The following is a 21,780-nucleotide window of genomic DNA, read 5'->3' as shown; positions in this document are numbered from 1 at the left end:
AATAGATAGGCAATAATTTAAGATTTTATTGTCAAAGAACAAGAAATTAGTTCAGCAGAATTAGATTTGTATTCAGTTTCATATGATGTAGCACTAAATACAGACCTGATATGTCATGCATTCCACTGCATATTAAGATCTGATGCAACACAGTGAAAATGCTCATTGGATTTTTGGAGTTAAGAGACCACATTTATTTTTTTTGGCGGCAGTTTTACAAAACAACTGTTCTGGGGTGGGTTCTTGGATTACTTCATGATGACTCTGCTCCATTTAAGGGCTTCATAGTTTTGTAAGTGGGCATTTTTTTTGTTGGGGAAAGGCAATAGAAGACACTTCACCCCAAATTCCAGTCATGGAAAAGGGTCGTGCCAAGAATTGTGATTAGCTGAATTCAATGTCTGGGAAATAACTGATTTGGCAGTGATCACTTCCAGTTCTTTTTGTATGTACCACATAATAAAAGTTAATTTTTTTCATCACTGATATTACCTTGGGGTTATGACATTATTAATAAAATAAAAGTGAAAATGTAATGCTGGAGAAACTCAGCTGGTCAAACAGTGTACTTTATATCACAGATGGCAATGAGGAAGCATATAGGAGGGAGGGAGATCAGCTAGTTCAGTAGCATCACAATATCAACCTTACACTCAACATTAGCAAAACCAATGAGATGAAATGGTCTTCAGGAGAAAACAAACCAGTCCTCATCAAGGGATCGGCAATAGAGAGGGTCAAGAACTTCAAATTCTTGGGAATCAACATCTCTGAGGAGCTGTCCTGGAGCATCCATGTTCTTGCAAACACAAAGAAAGCTTGCCAATGGCTATACATTATAAGCAGATGGAGGAGATTTGGAATGTCACCGATGACTCTCAGAAACTACTGGTTCTCCAGCACTTGACCCCAGCATCTGCAGGCTTTCTTGTTTACGTCGGTTGATTGGTATTCAGGATGAGGTCAATTGGATTAGATGTTGGCTTTGCAAGAGAAGCCAGTAGATGAATGCCTCTCCGACTGGGGGCCTGTGACTTGTGATGCCTCTCAGTGATTGGTGCTGGGTCTGTCGATTGTTTATCACCTATATCAAAAATCTGGATGCTAAATTGGATTAGCAAATGTGCAGATGACATTAAAATTGGGAGTATAGTGAACAGCATTGAAAGATTTTAAAACTTGCAGCAGGATCTTTACCTGCTGGAAAAATGGTCTGCAAAATGCAGATGGAATTTCATTTGGACATTAGTGTGAGGTGTTGCACTTTAGGACAAACCAGAGTAGGACTTGCTCAGGAAACGGGAGGGAACTGTGAAATGTGGCAGGGGTCTGGGAGTGTCGATTATATAAAAGTGGTGTCATAGGATCATAAAGAGAGCTTTGGCCTTCATAAATCAAAGTATTGTGTTTGGGGGTTTTGATGATGTGTTAAAATTGTACAAGAGATTGGTGAAGCCAAATAAATGTGCCTTAATTTTTACTCCCTCCACTGTTTCTGCCAGTTGCTTTGTTCATATCTGCAGCTACTGAGAGCAGTCACCTTGACTTCTGTCCTCAATGAAACACTGCACTTTCTTGTTATCCCAGGATTTTGCCAGAAAAGGTTTTAATCTTTAATATCCTTCTTGCTAATAACCCTTTCCTCAACTTCTGGCCATGTGCATCTATCTCTGCCATTATTAGAGCTACTTGCAGCTGTGTTAACTTTCATATCAATATCTTTAATTACTGTTCTTTAATTTTAAAACTGCTAGGTTTTTTTCATTCCCATTCGTGGCATGGTGTTATTTTAAGTACACTCAACGTTATGTAAACCTCCCTTTGAGGTTTGCTGCTGTAATCGGACTGCCAACATTTTTAACTTGCCAAACTCCATTTTCTCTTGCTGAGATGTTTTTTCCAAATAGAAATTACACTTTAATTCAAAAATTTTTCCTGTCTTCTGGTGTGGCTGTTTATACATGAATGACGAAAAATTGAAACCTCTTGCGTGATTTTGAAACCTCTTGCGTGATTTTGAAACCTCTTGCGTGATTTTGAAACCTCTTGCGTGATTTTGAAACCTCTTGCGTGATTTTGAAACCTCTTGCGTGATTTTGAAACCTCTTGCGTGATTTTGAAACCTCTTGCGTGATTTTGAAACCTCTTGCGTGATTTTGAAACCTCTTGCGTGATTTTGAAACCTCTTGCGTGATTTTGAAACCTCTTGCGTGATTTTGAAACCTCTTGCGTGATTTTGAAACCTCTTGCGTGATTTTGAAACCTCTTGCGTGATTTTGAAACCTCTTGCGTGATTTTGAAACCTCTTGCGTGATTTTGAAACCTCTTGCGTGATTTTGAAACCTCTTGCGTGATTTTGAAACCTCTTGCGTGATTTTGAAACCTCTTGCGTGATTTTGAAACCTCTTGCGTGATTTTGAAACCTCTTGCGTGATTTTGAAACCTCTTGCGTGATTTTGAAACCTCTTGCGTGATTTTGAAACCTCTTGCGTGATTTTGAAACCTCTTGCGTGATTTTGAAACCTCTTGCGTGATTTTGAAACCTCTTGCGTGATTTTGAAACCTCTTGCGTGATTTTGAAACCTCTTGCGTGATTTTGAAACCTCTTGCGTGATTTTGAAACCTCTTGCGTGATTTTGAAACCTCTTGCGTGATTTTGAAACCTCTTGCGTGATTTTGAAACCTCTTGCGTGATTTTGAAACCTCTTGCGTGATTTTGAAACCTCTTGCGTGATTTTGAAACCTCTTGCGTGATTTTGAAACCTCTTGCGTGATTTTGAAACCTCTTGCGTGATTTTGAAACCTCTTGCGTGATTTTGAAACCTCTTGCGTGATTTTGAAACCTCTTGCGTGATTTTACAATGAATACTGGAAGTGCGGTAAGTAAAGAGGCTGGACTTGATATTCATTAACCCATTGTTGACACAGTCCAGTTCAGTTGGGACTGCAGATAGTCTGCAAAATTGTGTAGGGATGCCGGAGCAAAAATTTTGGAACTGGAAGGGATGCCGGAGCAAAAATGTTGGAACAGGAATGAGTCACTCATTTCCATTCCAAACTTTTTACACAGCCTCCGTTGCAGGAATTTTGTGATAATTTCATGTTAAGCAGCGGCTGTGTTTATATTTAAAAAAAAATAATAGGCTAAGCATCTTTGTAATAGCAATAAGACATTACTACTGTGATCCGATAACAATCGCAAAACTTCTTGCCATTCACATTCATGCCTGAGATGCAATGTCAATGGAAGTCCATATAACTATATACAGCACAGAACAGGCCAGTTTGGCCCTATTAGTCCATGCCAGAACAAATCCCCACCCTCCTAGTCCCATTGACCAGCACCTGGTGCATACCCCTCCAATCCTCTCCCCTCCATGTAATTATCCAGTCTTTCCTTAAATGTACCTGCAATTGGTTCACTGAAGTTCTCTGCATTATAGAGCAACCATTTGAGTCCCAGGGACCTATTTTCCCTGTAACTATGTAAATTTCTTTCAGGTGTTCAATTTGTCACATGTGAGCTGGTGAGTTAGTGATTCAGTGATCATTGGGGGATCAGAGGTGGAGAGGGTAAGCAACTATTTTGGAGGGTTGTGAAGAAAACCTGTCAGCACCCCTACTTGTGGAGGTTTGGCATGAGACCGGAAATACTGGTGTGCACTGACTGGCTGCTTCACAGTCCAGTATGGGGACACCAATACCCCTGAGTGTAAAGCTCTGCAAAGAACATTTTCTGGGAACACTGCCATTGGAGCAGGAATCATCAAGGATCCTCAAACCCAGCACGTGCTCTGTTCTCACTGCTGCCATTGGGAAAGAGGTAGAGGTGCTGCAAGACTTGCACCACCAGGTTCAGGAACAGCTGCTCCTCCTCCACCATCATCAGACTCCAACAACAAACTCAATCAGGGACTCATTTAAGACACTTATTTCTGTATTTCATTGATTTTTTTTTCTCTCTCTGTATTACATAGCCACTTTGTAAATATTTTTGTTTACTTGTGTGCATTGAGTACAGTGATTTTTTTTGCACTGCTTCGCCCACAGGAAAAATTATCTCAGGGTTGTATGTACTCTGACAATAAAATTGTAATCTTAGTCTGAGTTCATTGGTGTCTTTGGCTTGGCTTCGCAGACGAAGATTTATAGAAGGGTAAATGTCCACATCAGCTGCAGGCTCGTTTGTGGCTGACAAGTCCGATGCGGAACAGGCAGACACGGTTGCAGCGGTTGCAAGGGAAAATTGGTGGGTTGGGGTTGGGTGTTGGGTTTTTCCTCCTTTGTCTTTTGTCAGTGAGGTGGGCTCTGCGGTCTTCAAAGAAGGTTGCTGCCCGCCGAACTGTGAGGCGCCAAGATGCACGGTTGGAGGCGAGATCAGCCCACTGGCGGTGGTCAATGTGGCAGAAACCAAGAGATTTCTTTAGGCAGTCCTTGTACTTCTTTGGTGCACCTCTGTCTCGGTGGCCAGTGGAGAGCTCGCCATATAACACGATCTTGGGAAGGCGATGGTCCTCCATTCTGGAGACGTGACCTACTCAGCGCAGTTGGATCTTCAGCAGCGTGGATTCAATGCTATCGGCCTCTGGCATCTCAAGTACTTCAATGTTGGAGATGAAGTCGCTCCAATGAATGTTGAGGATGGAGCGGAGACAATGCTGGTGGAAGCGTTCTTGGAGCCGTAGGTGATGCCGATAGAGGACCCATGATTCGGAGACGAACAGGAGTGTGAGTATGAAATCGGCTCTGTATACACTAATCTTTGTGAGGTTTTTCAGTTGGTTGTTTTTCCAGACTCTTTTGTGCAGTCTTCCAAAGGCGCTATTTGCCTTGGCGAGTCTGTTGTCTATCTCGTTGTCGATCCTTGCATCTGATGAAATGGTGCAGCCGAGATAGGTAAACTGGTTGACCGTTTTGAGTTCTGTGTGTCCGATGGAGATGTGGGGGGGCTGGTAGTCATGGTGGGGGGCTGGCTGATGGAGGACCTCAGTTTTCTTCAGGCTGACTTCCAGGCCAAACATTTTGGCAGTTTCTGCAAAACAGGACGTAATTGGTGTAATGGAAGATTTAAACCGTGTTTCTTACTTTTCCAGCCTTTGCTTCTGCAAGGCTGAGAACCTCCTTGTTGCATATGAATTAGTGGACACACCTAAATTCCACCATGGGGCCCAGGATGCAGTTGAATCATTCGAAGACATTCTAAATTTACACTATATGGGGCCCAGGGATGCATATGAATCAGTAGACATTATCCAACTTCCACCATGAGGCCAAGAGATGCAGTTGTCTTTTGTTGGTCGCAGACTGTCAGGAGACCTTGAAGATAATTAAATCATTTGTTCAAAGAGATCAGATCTGAAGTGAACAACTTTTGGGTAATAAAGCCATGGTCCCACTGCTGAAGTTTGAGACTCTCTAAGAGGTGGCAACATCTCTCAGCAAGAAGAAGAGCTTCGAGTTCAGCTAACGTCCCAGTCGAGGGAGGTGGAGAAGCTGCTACTGATTGGCGCCCCGACGACCTATTACAAGTGTGCAGTCGTTGCCTCGCTTCGACAGTTGGGACCAGTCCAGGCGTTGATAAGTATAATTGGGAAGGGCTTGCATATTACAGTGCGAATTCAGTTTTAAATTTAGTAATAAAGCCTTGTATAAACTGAACTGCTCTCGGTGTGTGTGTCTATTTTCTTTCGGTAGCTCAAACACTGTGACCAATCTAAAAAGATCAAACTGAGAGGTATAAGTTTACCCAAGACAATTGGTAACTATAAATTACCCCTGAGTCTAGGCAAGAGAAAATCAAGTAGGAATTGATAGACATCAAAGTTCAGAGCTCAAAGTTCAAATTTATTGCCTGAGTACATACATGATATCATGTACAACTCTGAGATTCTTTTTCTTGCAGGCCAGACAGAATTTACTTGGTAGTGCAAACTATACTCAAGCAAAAGATGGTATACAAAAAGAAATTTCAACAAAGAATTTTAAAAAAACTGAAAATACAGAAAACTAATATTTAGTAAATAATAATGTGCAAAGTACTAGTCCTTAAATGAGTCTCTGATTGTGTGATGTTTGGGAGTCTGATGGCCGAGGTGCAGCAACCATTCCTGAACCTGGTGATAAAAAGAGTTTTGTTGCACCTTTACCTCTTGATGGCAGTAGCAAGAACAATGAATATCCTGGGTGGTTGGATCCTTGATGAACCTTCGATGGCAGCAATCCATATAGATTTTTTTTGGTGGGGAGAGTTTTGTCTGATGTACTGGACAGTAGTCCACTACATTTTGCAGGGCTTTCCACTTAGAGGTATCGGTGCCCCCTTACCAGGCTGTGATGCAACTATCGGTATACTTTCCACCATACATCTCCAGAGGTTTGCTAACATTTCAAGTCAAATTTATTGTCATCTGATTGTACAAGTGCAACCTGACAAAACAGCATCCTCCAGCCCTTGATGCAAAAACATATGGACATATGACCAGACATAACACAGAGTATCGATGGTATAGGGATTACTTAAAGTGGCATGTGAGAGGAAAGAAAAAGGTTGAGACCCACTGGAGTAAAGAGTCTGCTGCTAACTTCATCCATTGACTTTTCCCACCAAAGTTGTCAGTTTCACCATCTGCCAAGATGAGTGCAACCAGAAGTTCTCATCATTTCTAAATTTTACATATACAGTGCAACAAGCCCTTGTGGTCCACATGCCCGTGCTGCCAAAATACACCCAATTAACCACCCATGAGCTTGGAAGGGTGGGAGGAAACCGGAGCACCCCGAGGAAAACACATTTATTCGAAATGGAATAAAGAACGTGTATTTGATAAGGACTTCAGTGACTTTGAATTACTTTGTTGCATTGTAATACAATGATGCCAAAGTGAAGTATGGCTGTCAATTTATACCTCATCATTCCTGACCGTGTTAGAGGTTCAGATCTGGAGCACGGGCTGCTGATGGTTTGGTCCGGTCTGTGTGGCTGAGGCAGTGCTGGAGGTGAATCCACGGACGCTCTGTGACTCTGAGAGAACTCTCTTTTGTTTCTCATTCTGACTGAGAGGCGCTTCAGGCAATTTTTGGTGATGATGAAACTGTCTGCCTTATTGGCAGACTAAAGCAAATTCCGTGTAATCTTGCACTGTTTTTATTACATGGCAATAAAGGAATCTTGAATCTAGAATCATTGGGCTCTGAGAGTAAAATAAATCAATTCTATTCTCCAACTTTTTTTCCCTATAACCAATTATTTCTTTCACGTGCCCATCAAACGATGTCCCATCCTCAAACATCTTGGTATCTATCTAGACAATGGAGAATTTACAGTAGCCAACAATCAGTGTGCTTTTTTTTGGGATGTGGAAGAAATTTGGAATACGCGGAGGAAACCAATGTGGTCTCCGGGTGGCTTCTGGCTTTAATGTAAGCATTTTCCCAGCTGCGATTATAGCTATTCCTTACTCCTTCGAGAAAGAATGCAAGTCACTTGACCACTATTTCTATTGGATGTTGTGATTAAAAAGGTAGTGATTCCATTATTGACACGTAATGCTACATTTAAAATGTAACAGACATGAAATTCTTAAACTTTGTCTACCGTAAGGAACACAGAGTCGCCACTTTGTCCAGCCACCTCCCCCCCCCCCCACCCCGATGAAACACTCTTGCGATTTTTTTTTCATTTTCCCCTTTGAAGAATAGTACATTAAAAGAGCACTGGATGAAGAAAAAAAATCACAATTCGTGTGATATCATTAACACATCTATTCAAGGAAATATGCTTTATGCTGAATCACCAGAAAAGAGGAAGTATGTTGGAAATTATTTTTGATACTTTGAACTTTTCTGAGCTAATAATGAGTTAAAGGTGCTTCACCAGGTTTGCTTATTGAATTAATTATTGGAATTTTTCAGAGAAGCTGTATCTAATACCTAAACTTCAAAGCTTACACCTCTATTAGTAAGTCACCTGTTTACATTGTGTACATTTTAACGAGTTTTTTTTTCTTCTCTACTCCATTGATCTGAGATCACGAGAAGTTGCTTTCCTGACTGAATAATGTAATCCTCTAGTAACGAACATTGATGGAATTCTGTCACGTTGGCATCCAGATGGTTTATTTGCTTCAGCATTATTGACTGTGGTTCATCCTACCAATGTCAAAGTGAACCCCGCAAAGTGACGGGTGCCAATTTGAGGGAGTGATAGCAAAGAAATATCCAAATTGTTTATTTTATCCAGCACTAATATAGCTTCTCTTTTTTTAAACAAACTGGATGTTGTTCAGTAAAGTACAGTTTCTTTTCATATTTTTATAAATTCTTGCAATGAAAAATAATGCAATTTCCTGGGAGTGTCTATGTACAATTCTCTTAAGCAATTCTCTCGATCCTTTTCATAACATGGGCAGCAAAGTGACTAGTGGTATTATAGCTCCAGTGACCCAGGGTGGATCCTGACCTCAAGCACCAGCTGTGTTCTCTCTGGGACTGCATGCATTTATGTTTGGTGCTCCAGTGTTTTCCCATGTCCTGAAAACCTACTGGTACATTAATGGGCTACTCTATAGTACCCCTGGAAAGGGAATTAGCATGCAAATGTGAGAGGGGTTGATGGACACATGAGAGGAGTTAAGTGGCACCGCGACTGGGAAGTGAAGGGATATGACTGATGGGATTGCTCTACTAGGAGCCAGTATCAACCCAATAAATTGAATGGCCTTCTGATGTGTAATGATGAGTAAGTACATTGATGCTAGTGGTTATGTTGACATTTTTCGTCTGTTGTATTGCTAGGCAAGATGATGTGCATTTAGTTTTGCATGATTAGGACTTTCAATTTCACTCTGTACTTTTCCATTTTAACGACAAGCTAGATGTTAAGCAATGTTTATTAAGATTGCAAACCTACTGCATGGAATTTAACAGCTCCAAGTGGCCCATAACATACTCCACACGAGCCTCCTCATCTGATAATGATATTTCTATATCCCTCTTGTATTTATCCACATTCTTTTGAAGTTCCATCTGCTATAAAATTATATAACCGACAATTGTATCTGAATAATTAAAGGACTTGCTAGTTTTCTGTTCTCTTACACACAAGACCTGAAACGTCATGAGGAACCGCTCTGTGTATCCCTGGCTCGAGTGAACTCTGGGCTCGGCAGCACAGTGCCCCTGCTACTGCATCTGGAGTTAACCATATAACCATTTGCGGAGCGGAAACAGGCCACGTTGGCCTTTCGAGTCCGCACCGGTTCACTGATTGTATGGACCATTGGGGAGGAGGGGGCAATAGACAGTCAGGGGTGATGGGCGATAGACGGCAGGGGTTGACGGATGTCCGAGGCTGAGAGTAAGGCGGTTGGGGCTAGGTGCCTGTTTTTGCAGTGTGCCTGCGGTCAATTTAGACTGCAGCCGCTCTGTTTATTTAAAAAAAAAAGGTTCCTGGAGGAAAAATTGCGAGATGGAATTTGCATAATAAATTCTGTCTTGTTATCTTTACACTGCCAGCGGAGTAGAAAATTTGCTTCTCAGCAGCTGTGTAAAAATGCCTACAAGACATCGAGAATTTAAAAAAAAATCACCAGATGACATTGGACATTGGCTGACTCTCTTTGTTGATGTTTGGAGTACCCTCTGTGTGCTAAATTGGTGATGTAACAGCTCATTTGTGTGTTTATCTTTGTGCCTGTAGCCCACATCCAATTACAACTTGTTAATACAGTCTGGAGTCCAGCGGAGAGAAACTGTTGCTTGGCAAACCAACTTAGCAACTTGGAGCTGTTTGTGTACATGTGGCTCTTGTCAAAAGAAACAGAATGAAAAGACTGGCGCTTGATGCCTCTTTTAAAGTTGATCTTTGGCTTGGCTGCCAGTTTGGAGGATCAAGTGTTTAGAAGTGCATATTTTAAATTTTGCTTTGACTTTCTCTTCCACAGCCCTGTGAGGTCAAGACTTAATTCTACTGCAGTTCTGTGGGTTCATGGTAGTTGATGAGGCCAATATGGGTCCTACCTGTACAAAGTCTTTTTGCAGCTGGGCGGAGGGAGTTGTGATTTGAAACCAGGATCCTCCTTTGCACCATTTTACACTGCTCTCACAACTCTGAATGCATCTTCTCTGTTTTGAACAAACTTGGGCTGGGGATACCACAGGTCAGTGAGATAGAATCATAGAGCTACACAGCACAGAAACAGACTTTTTTTGCCCATCTTGTCCGTACTGACCAAGTTGTCTATATGAGCCCATCTCATTTGCCTCCAAACCTTCCCTAACCATGTACCTTTCTCGATGTCTTTTAAATATTGCGATTGCACCGCCTTCCATAGCTTTCTTTGGCAGCTTGTTCCAGAAATACACCATCTTCTCTGTGAGGTAAAAAGTTGCCAGTTGAAGTGAGAGGGATCTGATGATGTAGAGACATGGAGTTACTGCATTCAATGTTGCCTCCTTTCTTAAAGATTCTAAGACTGCAGTAATTCTGAGGTCCTCCCTTTCCCAGACGTGGGATAATTTTATAAATTGGTGACTAAATTTCCTGTCCACCAACTTTTTGAATCTATGCTTTGCATCCTAGTTATTTTTAATGTTGCATGTGGTCTTCAGCTTCTTTTCAATATGGAAGAATGATGAGGATGGATTGGATAACGCTATAGGCTAGAGTCAAGGACATCCACGTCATGCACGGTGTCATGGTTGAGGAGTTCTTAGAATATAGAACACTATAGCACAGTTCAGGTTCTTCAGTCCTCAATATTGTGCTGATCTATATATTCCAACCAAAAATAAACAAGGCCCCTACCTCATAATCCTCTATTTTTCTTTATTCCATGTGCCTGTCTAAAAGTCTTGAATACCTCTAATGTTTCATCCTCCACCACCATCCCTGGCAAGGCATTCCAGGCACCCACAGCTTTGTGTTTAAATTTATTTAAAAAAAAAAACTTGCCCCTGAAGTCTTCCCTAAACTTTCCTCCCTTCATTTTGTATTGATATTCTCTGGTGTTTGTTGCTCCTGCCCTAGGAAAAAGGTGCTGACTCTATACCTCTCAGAATCTTGCACACTTCTACGGTCGCTTCTCGTCCTTCTTCGCACCAAAGTGAAAGGTCAAGCTAACCTTGCTTCATAAGACAGATTTTCAAATCCAGGCAACATCCTCTGCACCCACATCGTTCCTGTAATAAGGTGTCGAAAACTGAACAAAATAAGTGAACTTCTAAGAGATCCTTCAAGGGGAAGCTCAATCCCTGTCCTTGATAAGTTCACCTTTCTTTTTGGCTCTCGGTAGGATGGACCATTGGGTGTTAAGACTGTGGATTGTTTTGATTGCTGAAGCATCCATGTAGGTTATGATGACTATAAATTGCTGGATATCCAATGTCCTTTGCACCTGACCTTGCAGCTGATCTTGTATCAGGGGTTTCTGTTTGACTTCCATTATTAGACACCTGTAGAGCTTTCTTTTCCCTTCAGATCAAATGGAGCCCAAATCTAAGGACACCTTCCATTTGTGTTTAATTAGCTGCTAGATCTCATCAGATGCAAGGATCGACAATGAGATAGACAACAGACTCGCCAAGGCAAATAGCGCCTTTGGAAGACTACACAAAAGAGTCTGGAAAAACAACCAACTGAAAAACCTCACAAAGATAAGCGTATACAGAGCCGTTGTCATACCCACACTCCTGTTCGGCTCCGAATCATGGGTCCTCTACCGGCACCACCTACGGCTCCTAGAACGCTTCCACCAGCGTTGTCTCCGCTCCATCCTCAACATCCATTGGAGCGCTCACACCCCTAACGTCGAGGTACTCGAGATGGCAGAGGTCGACAGCATCGAGTCCACGCTGCTGAAGATCCAGCTGCGCTGGATGGGTCACGTCTCCAGAATGGAGGACCATCGCCTTCCCAAGATCGTATTATATGGCGAGCTCTCCACTGGCCACCGTGACAGAGGTGCACCAAAGAAAAGGTACAAGGACTGCCTAAAGAAATCTCTTGGTGCCTGCCACATTGACCACCGCCAGTGGGCTGATAACGCCTCAAACCGTGCATCTTGGCGCCTCACAGTTTGGCGGGCAGCAGCCTCCTTTGAAGAAGACCGCAGAGCCCACCTCACTGACAAAAGGCAAAGGAGGAAAAACCCAACACCCAACCCCAACCAACCAATTTTCCCTTGCAACCGCTGCAATCGTGTCTGCCTGTCCCGCATCGGACTGGTCAGCCACAAACGAGCCTGCAGCTGACGTGGACTTTTTACCCCCTCCATAAATCTTCGTCCGCGAAGCCAAGCCAAAGAAAAGATCTCATACTCACTCTCATTAAACCCATCCTGGTATTTTTCTGGTGGAGAAGGCTATATCATCTGTTTACAGACACTGAGTATGGTGAATTTTGGGGCAATCCAAATACTATGAACTCTGCAGATTGTTGATTAGCAGTCATGAGATTGTCATTGAAGTGATGTCTGAATAGAGCTATTGTTGACAGTTTCCTGAGATCTTTAACTTTTATTTTCATTTAGCAAGGTTTCTTTGCTGCTACTGGTTCAGCTTGAGGAAGGGCTCAGGCCTGAAATGCCGGTAATGTATCATTTAACTCCTATAGATGCTGTGAGACCAGGTGAGCTCCTCCAGCATTTCTGTGGTTTGATTACATCACAGTGTCTACAAACTTTAATATTTAAAGTTATTGGTTCAGAACCTGACTGATGGAAGTAACAAAGTAGATTAGGCAGTTGTCAGCTGTTGGTACATACCGTGACGTGCGGAGTGCAGGCAAACTTGTGCTCCCTCGTTTGGATAATTGACGATGTATTTATCAGGTCTTGTACTTGTCTCTGAGGTCAAAAGAAATGGAGATGAATGGGTCTTCGATGTCTTGTTAGGAACGCCACTTTCACTGGTTCTGTGGATCTGCTATGATGTAGAATGTCTCTTAGTTATGCAGATTTTTAATTTTACTGGCAATCTTCTTTCAAACAGAGCTCTGGTCTTCAAGTCACTCTTCCCAAACCAAAATTTCCAGATGCATCTTTCTTCAACAGTCAAAGCCATCCACATTTTTTAGAAAAACTGTTGTGAGAAAATCCACCTTCTGTTTGAAGTTTTATTATCTGTCTTGAGAAAACAAGAAAAACTAAAATATAATGAAAGAGTACAGAAGAAATTTGGATACCTGACAGAAGCAGGATCTTTTTTGTGGTACTAGGTCTGTTTTCACACCCGCGAACATGATCTCTTCAGGGACTGCTGTCAGGAGCTAATTAATCCAAATTTATTTTACAAATATTTCTGTACCTTCAGCATTTTATAAACCACTGAGAAAAATATTTACCCCAATACAAATATTAAGTTAAATGTGCACCTTAAACCACCCCTCCCCCAAACTGAATGATGATGTTTTTTGAAATGCAAAGGTGGTTTACACATACATCACGATGTCTGATTAAGACAAGAAATTACATAATTGAATATCGACTTTTATCGCCTTTGAAATGCTGTGACAGTGTAGAGCTCGTCGAAAGAACCAAAGACTTGTTGATCCAAACCAAGGCTTTTATTAGCAAAAGACAGGAGCTCTTCACAGGTGGCCGACCAGTCGGGAATGATCCGACCTGGCTAGGGACACAACCCTTTAAGGCCCAGACAGTAGGCGTGGCTTAGCTCTCAGCCAATCACTGTAAGCACAGTCTAGATACAGTAACTATATACACTATGTACATTGGTGATACTGTACTATCACAGACAGTCTGCTAGTTTTACCAATATTCCTCTTTTAAATTTAGAAATGCAGCATGGTAACAGGCCCTTCTGGCCCATGAGCCCATGCTACCCAATTGACCTACAACCCCCCCCCCCCTCCCATATGTTTTGAAGGGTGAGAGGAAACTGGAGCACCCGGAAGACACCCACACAGACATGGGGAGAACGAATAAACTCCTTACAGATAGCGCCATATTAGAATCTGGATCGCTGGCACTGCAGTGCTAAACCCTGCTGCCCTAGTTAATGTATAAACAACCTTTGAAAGGTGACCATGAGTTCCAAAAAAATCTAAGTTTATACAGGAGTTCAGTATAACTTTAGAGGTACTTTAGAGGTACAGTCATTCAGGGCTGAGCCGCAGTTTGAGGAGGAAAACAAAGGTTTTAAATGAGAGTATAAAGGTGTATGTTTGATTGAACTACTGCCCACTGCTTTAAATAGATGATGCAGTTAAATGGAATCAGCTTGACACTTAGCAGTTCCATCAGGTTAAGTGGAGGCTGGTGGTCATGTGCCAACAAGCTCTGCCTCTTCTGACCTTCGCTGGAAATTATTGACAATGAGAACACCATCCTGTCTGAACATGAAGAATGAATAACATATAAACAAGAAGTAATAATTGCCATGGGACACAATTAATAGTCCCATATTAACAGGAAGTCATCCCTTTTTAAAGCTGATGTAAAAGACAAATCTAAGCTACATGAGCCAACCTCATTACTCCTGAGTTCTTTCTTTTGCCTCTACTCATTACACTGATGTTAGTTTTTGCCTTCTGTAAAAACGCCATACATTCTCCCAGTTCTGTCTCCTTTGCCCAAGTTCAGACATTGCCACTTCCCACATTTGTATTTCCATTATGGAGTAAAACACAAAAGTCTGTCGACATAGTGATTGATGTAAAACCACAATGCTGGAGAAACTCACCAGAGTCCTTTACACAGCAGTGATAAAGATACATAACCGATGTTTTGGGATTGAGTCCTTAATCAAGGTAGGAGCAAAATGAAGACTGGTGCCTGAATAAAATTGGGGGTGGGAGGCAGTGTGAGGAGCACAGTCACACAGGCAGGAGGTAATAGGTGGATCGGGAGAGATGGCACACCAGCAAATGGGGGAAGGGGGATGGCTCTGTGAGTGGAGAGGGAAGGGGGTGGAGGGCTGGAGGAAAGGGGACAGAGATGGGGAAGAGAAGGAGAATGGGGAGTAGTCTCACAGAAACTTAATGCAATCCAGTTAGAATATTAGGTGTTGCCACTCCAAATTTACAGGTGCCCTTGGTTTGGCAGTGCATGAGACCATGGACAGACTTCAGTGCGGGAGTGGCATATTTCAGGATATCCTTAACCCTGCACCTCTGCATTTGCCCTATTATCCCTCCCCAAATGGACAGAGACTGCCTTACCTGTGTGTTTCACTCCACCAGCCTCCAAGAGCAAAGTGTGCCTTACTGCTGCCCCCACCAGGGTGCCACTGCCAAGAGTCTCCCCCCTCTCTTTCGGTCCTCCAATAGTTTCATTGTCAATGAAACCCCCTGTTCCAGTCCTGATTTCATGTACTCACTGCATGTTTGAAACTGAATTGCCGCTTGAAAAGCAAGTTCTTTGGCTTGGCTTCGCGGACGAAGATTTATGGAGGGGTAAATGTCCACGTCAGCTGCAGGATTAAAAAAAATATGGAACGCTTCACGAATTTGCGTGTCATCCTTGCGCAGGGGCCATGCTAATCTTCTCTGTATCGTTCCAATTTTAGTATATGTGCTGCCGAAGCGAGCACATTGAAAGTTAGCAAAAGCAAGTTAGCGAGTGATGAATTGCGTTCCTCCCAATTTTATTTCAGTATATGCTCTCAAGAATGGTAGTCTCATTTTCTTGGTTTTGTGTATTTAATAGTTTTGCAGATCGTGTAGAATTTACTGAACAGGTGATTACATTGGTTATATCGCCTCAAACCGTGCATCTTGGCGCCTCACAGTTCAGCGGGCAGCAACCTCCTTTGAAGAAGACCGCAGAGCCCACCTCACTGACAAAAGACAAAGGAGGAAAAACCCAACCAACCAATTTTCCCCTGCAACCGTGTCTGCCTGTCCCGCGTCGGACTTGTCAGCCACTAACGAGCCTGCAGCTGACGTGGACTTTTACCCCTCCATAAATCTTCGTCCGCGAAGCCAAGCCAAAGAAGATCTTGATAGTGGAACATTTCAAGTTCAACATGCCTTGGTGGTGCCAACTAACTGTGAACTAATCATTGATGAGCATTCACATCACACTGATAATCTTTGCTTGACATGAATGATTTTGTCTATTTTAAAATTTCTAAATCGGCAGAGCCCCTACACAAACTTTAACACTGAAGTGACTTCCAACAGTCTGACGATATTACCGAGCTTTCCGCTACACGACAAACACATTCAGTTTTCCAATGTTTCGCTGACTTTTAAAATGCCTATTTCATATTTAGTCTACATCTGGAAGTAAGTCCATTTATATTAGATGTTTTGGATCCAATTCAGATTCATGATTATTTGTCCAGCAAAGATAAAGTAATTACTGTATTTTTTTAAATCATTTCACAATTGTTTAGATAGTTTAAGAATTGCCAAGATTCATGTTTCAGGAGTTTTCTGAAGTGATTGATATACAGCAACATTTTGCAGTCAAATCTGTAATCCCAGGCAACATGTAGATGTGGAACAGCTGGGAATAATTTTATAACTGCAACACTCCACAACTTGATGAATTTGAATGGCCCTTCTCAAAATATCCTTCACCTGGAAATGATTAGTAGCCAAGTTTCTGTTTTGAAATGCGATGTTGCCATTTCGAAAAAGGTCAAGGTAATAAGGGCCATTTTTAAAATGGCAATTTCATTCCTTATCTGCCTCTCAACATTCTGACCTTAACGTACTTCCACTGTCTCTTGGATATGCTTTATATTGAACAGATGCATCTAGAAAGTCAAACGCACAGTGGTCTTTTTAAGTAATATGCAGTTGAAAGGTTTTTGTTGCTGAGACTGAGATGTGATAACACCGATGTCTAGTTTGTTTTGTACCACCTGAGACGTTTGAACCCTTCTGGCCAGATGTGATTTCCACAATTGTTAACTGCTGAGTGACAACACACCCCACCCAAACATCATTTCAGAGCAGTGTAGTGTCCGATAACTCGGGCCATGTTGTTCTTGCTATGACCATTGTTGAGCACCCTGAGGACAATCAGTTCTTTCTAATACAGTGCTGGACAGTAATCCCTGTCCTTTAATATAACCATATAACTGTTTACGCCATGGAAACAGGCCATGTTGGCCCTTCAAGTCCACACCGGTTCACTTGAACAAAGAAGTATTTTTATTATCTTTCAGCTGTCTTGCTTAACCTGCAGTGCACCAGACTTGCCAACATCCCCAAGGCCCAGGATATTCTTTAATCTCTTGACAAACTGGTCCACTCTGATAATTGAAGTGAAACAGCCCGAAACGCTGGTGACCCTTTGCTTCCTATAGATGCTCATTGACTTGCTTAGTTTCTCCAGTATCTTTGAGTACAGGTACTCCCCAACTTACCACCATAATTCAGATGGAAGGATCGGTTGTATCTTGGAATGGACATTTGTCGGAATTGTGTATTACCTCGATAGTCAGTGTCCCAGGTCTGCAGCGTGGACGTGGCCGTTTTGATCCCCGTGCGCATGGGTGAGTCTTCGGTTGGTGCATTCAAGGTGGGTTTGCATATTGGACTTTGATTGGTGTGAGAGTTAAGTGCCCTAACGATATTGAATTCGTGCCCTTAACTCTCACGCATGCGGCAACTGAATTCCAATATGTGAACCGCACATGCGCCAACTGAAGGCTTGCGCACGTGCACAGAAATCAAGATGGCTGCGACCAGCCTATGGACCCTGGGACATTGACTAACAAGGTAAGTACACACATTTTGGCTCTTGCATGCCCTGTATCCCTGTTATAGTTTGTCAAATATAAACTGCGTAAATTTTATATTTTTAAAAAATAAACAAATTTTCAGTCATACTTGCACGTGGACGTTAAGTCGCATAGGTCGCAAGTCGGGGAGTACTCTGCTGAGATCCCTGAAGGAAGCTTCAATGCAGCCCAACCAACTCTCATGCTTGCCACGATCCCTCATGCACATTCCAGTTTCAAAGTAAGACTGGTTTCACTCCCTCTCAACATCGATTCGAGATTCATGATTCTTTTATTGTCATGTAATAAAACAGGAAAAGTAATATTACACACTATTTACTTTCATCTACCATAAGATGTGCCGTCAACAGAAATTGCCCGGCTCCCCTTAAAGTCAGTGAAAAAGAAGCAAAAGAGAGTTACCCTAGGGTAATTGAGTGTTCATGGATTTGTCTCTGGGCCTCCCGCAGCCACATAGCCTCCAGTCGAAACCATCAGCAACCCAAGCTCTAAATCCAAACCACTGACAAGATCAGGAAACCTTCAGTGTCCTTGACAGCAACTTGCATCTCAGTTCCGATACCTGGAATCCTTTCAGCCGGTCTCCAGCAGAGCACAGTCTGGTGAGACTCCCTTGACTGCAACTGCCAATGAGCTCGCAGCTCGCAGCCCGCATGGGTTCCTCACCTTGAGTCACCCGCTGCCTGTGTGTTCTACAGCCACAGAACCCCTCGCTGGTCTGCCACCACGGTCACCGTTCCTTTTGTTATTTCCTCTGCTTCTCCTTCTGAAATGGGGGATGGATTCCATGTTTTCTGGTGCCCTCCACCAGTCCTCTGCTTCCTTCAAGTCTGCAACCCCTTGAGGCTGCTGCCAACCATAGACGCCGCCATCTTGGACCCAGAGCCCACATTTGCAGTATTTTAAAATAAATGACCATTGGCTCCATAAACAGCCAGTTTAAAGCCTGTACAGAGCTGACAGCATTTGTACCAGACGGTTGGACCCCATGGGGGGTGGGGGTGGTTGTGTATCTGCTCCTGCTCTCCGTGGGTCTGCACCAGCGCCGTCATTTTCTTTAATGTCATTACCACGACATGACAAATGCGAAGCACTTGGGGAAAACCCGTGCAAGCTCCTTACATACCATGCTGGATTTGAATCTGGGTCGCTGGCTCTGAAATAGGATCGTGCTAACTGCTACGTTACATAGTCGCTCACTTTACCCCTTTGACTGTGGGGCTTGGTGTGATGACACCATTTCCAAATTTACTTATGATACCATCATAGTGGGCTGTGTTTATATATTTTTTTAACATGATGAGACAGCATACAGAAGGGAAATTGAAAACTTGGCTGAATAGTGCACCAATAACAACCTCGCACTCAATGTCACTAAAAGCAAGGAGCTGATGGTTGACGTCAAGAAGGGAAAAACATAGGTGTATGGTCCAGTGATCATTGGTGGACCAGAGGTGTTGTGGGTAAATGTGGTAAACCACTGTTAAGTTATGATTGGCTGCTGCTGGCTGGACCCGCCTCCTGAGACTGATGCTGCCCATAGCCCTTTGCATGGTCCCCATTTCACTCTGCCTTGATCAGTCAATGAGATTGACGGCTGTTCCAGTCTCCAGTTAATAAAAGCCTATCAGTTTCACAACTTTAGTCTTTTGTGATTATTGATGGTGCAAATGTGAGTTCTTGGGAGTCTCTATCTCAGAGGACCTTTCCTGAACCCAACGTGTCGATATCATCAAGAACCACATCAGTGCCTCTACTTTGTCAGGTGTTTGTGGAGGTTCAGTATGACATCAGGAACCTTGGCAAACTTCTACAGATGTTTAATGGAAAGTATGCTGACCGGCTACATCACGGCTTGGTATGGGCTCTCAGCCAGAAGCCCAACAGAAGGTAGTTTACACAGCCCAGTATATCACAGGCAAAACTCTTCCCACCATTGATAAAATTTACATGGAATGGTGTTGCAGGAGAGCAGCAGGAATGATCAAGGGTCCACACCAGCCAGGACATGCCCTGTTCACACTCTTGCCAGGAAAGGGGTATAGCTGCCACAAGGCTCATACCACCAGGTTCAGGAACAGTTGCTTCCCATCTGCCGTCGGACTCCTCAACAACACTCAATCAGAGGCTAATTTAAAGACCCTTACTTTGCACATCATTTATTACTAGTTATTTTTTCTGAGTTGCAGTTAGTTTTTACATTTATTTCTTTGTTTACATTTCTCTCTTTGGTATATGTATCTCTTTTTTTGACTATAGTTTATAGTTACCGATAAGTAGAAATTCTGCCTGGCCCGCTGGATAAAGAATCTCAGGGTTGCATGTGATGTCATATATGTATTCTGACAATAAATTTGAACTTGGAAGTACCACAGAAATGCCTGGAACTCCATTTGTTGTCCTCTAACAAACACAATAATTTCCCTTTGTTTGGCTTCAGCTAGTGGAAAATTAGCTTCAGTTTATGAAGATGCTTTGATTCAACATTCAGTCAAATTCTAACCCGATGTCGAGGGCGGATATTTTCATTTTGCCATAACTCTGGAATTGAGCTCTTTTGTGTATGTTTGAACCAAACCAGGAGTTTGTATAAGTTTGGTATGACATTGGAAACCGTGGCAAATTTCTACAGATGTGTGGTGAAATCACAGTCTGGTATGGGGACACCAATACCCCTAAGCAGAAATCCCTGAAAAAAGGTAATGGACACAGCCCAGGATGTCACAGGCAAAACCCTCCCCACCACTGAGAACATCGACAGGGAACGCTGCCATTGGAGAACAGCAGCAATTATCGAGGATCCACACCACCCAGCACACGCTCTGTTCATCAGGAAAGAAGTACTGGTGCCACAAGACTTGCACCACCAGGTTCAGGAACAGTTGCTACCCCTCCACCATCAGACTCCTCAACAACAAACTAAAGCATGGACATGAGCATTTTTACTTTGGGATGGTTTTGATTTTATTTCTCCCTCACCCACTGGAAAAAAATCTCAGGGTTGTATGTGATGTCATGTATGTGCTCTGACAATAAATCTGAAATCTGAACCCTGCAATAAGAGCTTGGACATCCTTCTGGGATCCAGACTGAGGATCAGTGAGCAGACAAATGATAAGTCGGTAATGATTGTAATTGCCTGGATTGAATTTATCAGTTGGTCAATATCAGATGCTTTTCCCATTTCTCTCTGATGTGCAGATTCCATTTGACCAGAGTCCAGCTCATTATCACTTGGTGAATGTAATTGGCTGAAGGCCGGCACTTTGATGGTATCTATGAAGCATCTGAAGAGATCGCCATCAACAAAATAATAATGGCCTACGTGCCCTTGATGTAAACAAGAAATAATGGAGAATCAGTAGCACTTTGATGCTTAAAAGAGATAGTTGATTACAACCCAGTTTTATCCTCTGTGGAAGTCAAAACTTCCTTCAATGTACAGCTGGAGTTTAGATTTAGAACATTTTACGTTTTACTCGGAATGAAGAGCAGCTCAGAAATTGCCGCATCTTGTCGTTGAATTGATTGACTATTGCTGGTCATTGGTCTGTTTCTGGTCGGAGATCCTGACTCGGCTGCACTTGAGATGTTTTCAACAGCTTCTTGGTCTTTTGATCTCTTGTGCTTTCCATAACCTTGGCTTCATTCAACTTTGACCTCACTTCCCAAAAAAGTGTCGCAGAAGATTTTTATTCCTTCAAAATCAGATATGGCATTTCATTCAGAATTAAAACAGTCATTTATTTTAGAAGCTTTTGAGAAACCAGGTTTTAAATCTCATTATTTTTCTGGGAAATTAGATTTTGATTTGAATGTGAACTTTCCTTTAATATTATTTCCTGTTTTCGAGGGTTTTAGTTTCAACATTAACAGTAAATGGAAGAGAAGGTATTAAAATACTGTTGTAATTTGCCACGGACTATAATTGAGGCTTATAGCCACAAGGTGAGTCCATTAAATGAGTTTTAGAAGTCTTTCTCCCCACTTGGTTACCATCTTTTTTGACATATTGATTTGCCACTGTATGGAAACAGTTCAGAAGCCAGAGGATATTTTACAGTCACA

At 42.5% G+C, this 21,780-nt stretch overlaps 1 protein-coding gene and 1 non-coding gene across 6 annotated transcripts in view; one reads left to right on the top strand and one right to left on the bottom strand.

Moving 5' to 3' along the window:
* Positions 1-21,780, top strand: part of atp8b4 (ATPase phospholipid transporting 8B4) — a 232,260-nt gene that overhangs the window by 50,478 nt on the left and 160,002 nt on the right. Inside the window, exon 1 of one of the 5 annotated variants that reach the window (XM_069910767.1) lies at positions 8,420-8,737. The exons of the other annotated variants lie outside the window; for them this stretch is intronic. The gene's annotated coding sequence lies outside the window, so the exon portion shown is untranslated. Of the gene's footprint in view, positions 1-8,419; positions 8,738-21,780 lie in introns of those variants that run through there. 5 annotated transcript variants of the gene reach the window in all.
* On the bottom strand, positions 15,440-15,546 carry LOC138750052 (U6 spliceosomal RNA). The gene has a single exon (XR_011349042.1). It is a non-coding gene; the product is annotated as a U6 spliceosomal RNA (small nuclear RNA).

The sequence above is a fragment of the Narcine bancroftii genome, chromosome 14 (assembly GCF_036971445.1).
Source record: "Narcine bancroftii isolate sNarBan1 chromosome 14, sNarBan1.hap1, whole genome shotgun sequence".
NCBI lineage: Eukaryota > Metazoa > Chordata > Chondrichthyes > Torpediniformes > Narcinidae > Narcine > Narcine bancroftii.
This window is presented reverse-complemented; position numbering and strand designations above follow the sequence as displayed.